Raw genomic sequence first — 2,689 nt, 5'->3', positions numbered from 1 at the left:
TTTTATTTTTTTTTAATTTTTTTTTTTTTTTTTTTTTTTTTTTTTTTTGCATTTCTTCTTGAAATCTTATATTATTAGAAAACTGTAAATATATTATTATGTATATATATATATAATAATAATTGTTAATATTTCAGAATATATATATATATAATATTATATATATATAATATTTTGCCCTTAATAATATAATATATAGTAAATATTATATATTATTTATATATACATTATATTAATATGTTTTATATAATTATTATATAAATACAAACATTAATTATTGGTTAATAATATATTTATATATTATATACAATATAAAATAATATATTATAATATCCAGATAATTTAATTAATAACAAAAAAAGAAATAATTGAAATATTTTAATATGTCCCCATATGATAATATTAAGTATATATATATATATATATATATATAAAATAAATATTGTTTTTATGTGCTTTTTTTTTATTTATTTTATAGATTTTACAAAATAATTTTCATATTTGTGTACATATATTATAAATATATATATATATATATATATTTCCTAGGTTTAAAAATAAGTTATTGTTATATTTTTAATTTTCCATGTTTTATAATATTTATACTTTTCATGTTATACATATATATATATATATATATATATATATATATATATATATTTTCTTATGTATTTGTAATAAAAAGAAGATGATTAATTTTAGAGGTATTTCAAATATTTCTTTAGTCATTTAAATATCATGTTTTATTTTTTGTCATATAAAAGAAAATCATAATTTTTTATTATTACTAAATATTAAACTAAACATATATATATATATATATATATAATATATGTATGTATATTATTATTTAGCCTATTATATTTAATATTACTTATCAGTGTTATAAAAATTTGTTGACTCTTATAAAATTTAAAAAAAAAAAAAAATTTGAAATACATACTCTTCCAATTACTTATTATGATAGTGTATTTAAAATATAATATTTATATTATGGAAAAGAAATGAAATATATTATATATTTATAGAAAGTTTAATTTCCCTTATGATCCATAAAAAAAAAAATAAAAAAATAAATAAATAAATATATATATATATATATATATATATATAACGTAAGGGTAATACGATGAATATTATATATATTATTTGTTTTAAAAAATATAAAGAAACAAACTATGGATCCTATTAAAATAGCATTCTTATGGTTTATAATATAGGTTAAAAAAAAAAAAAAAATTTAACATAAATTAAAGTGATAAAAGAAAATAAATATTTATTCATACCTCAATTATTTATTTATTTTTTTTTAAATTTCAATAATTCAACGAAATTATATATTCCTAATTTCCCCAAAGGTTAATAATATATATATATTTATACATATATATTTATTTATATGTTGGTACATGTAGGTAATTATTGTTTTTCTTATATAAGGCAATATTTTCTTTAAGATATATAAAAATGTTAACTATACTGTTATGTTTTTATTTTTTTTTTTTAAGAATAACTTTTAATATTTATTAACTCAAATACTAACATCTTTAATTAAAACGTTCCCAATGGACAACAATATAAATAAATAAATATAAGTACATAAATAAAAATTTTTATTATTTTTATTTTAACATAAGTGGATAATTACTTTTTATATGCACATAAATATAATATATATATATATATATATAATATATAATTTCATTCTAACATAAGAAAAAAACATATAATTTATTTTATAAAATAAAAATTATATTTTCCTTTTTTCTTTTTATATCCCCTTATAAAAAAAAAATATATATATATATACTTATTAATATTATAAATATATATCTTATTTTTAATAAAAACGTACGGAATACAAAAAAAATATAATATATATATATATTAAGAATTATACAAAATGCTATATATTATACATTAAACAAATTTATCTATGTATATTATATATATATAATATTGTATATTAAATAATTTTATATTTGAATATAATATATATATATATTTTTTTTTTTAATAAATAAATATATATATATATATATATATATAATAATTATGGCGTGCAGTATTAATCTCTAAAGGTGGAAAAAAAAAAAAAAAGGAAAAGAAATAAATATATATAATTTACATATTTAGAAATATAGTATACCCCATAACGATATATTATTATTATATATATATATATATATATATATATACATATATATGTATATTAAAAAAAAATATGATATCCCCATAAAGATATATTCTTATATATATTATAATATATATATTATATATGTATTAAAAAGAATATTTACCCCATAACGATATACTATTATAATATATAATATAATATTTAAAAAAAAAATATATAATCACAATAACATATATATATATATATATATGTATATAATATAAAACAAATTATATTTTCAACTTTTTTTTTTTTTATATATATATGTATATAATATAAAACAAATTATATTTTCAACTTTTTTTTTATGTATATAATATAAAACAAATTATATTTTCAACTTTTTTTTTTTTTTTTTTTTTTTTTTTTTTTTTTTTTTTTTATATTTCCTCATTTCATTTTTTTTTTAAAACAAAAAAAAAAAAAAAAAAAAAAAAAAAAAAAAAAAAAAAAATATAATTAAAAAAATTTTTTAAAATTTAAAAAAAAGAATTGTTTTTTTTTTTTTTTTTT

The sequence above is a fragment of the Plasmodium reichenowi genome, chromosome 8 (assembly GCF_001601855.1).
Source record: "Plasmodium reichenowi strain SY57 chromosome 8, whole genome shotgun sequence".
NCBI lineage: Eukaryota > Apicomplexa > Aconoidasida > Haemosporida > Plasmodiidae > Plasmodium > Plasmodium reichenowi.
The sequence above is the reverse complement of the archived record's forward strand: the minus strand, read 5'-3'. Positions refer to the sequence as shown.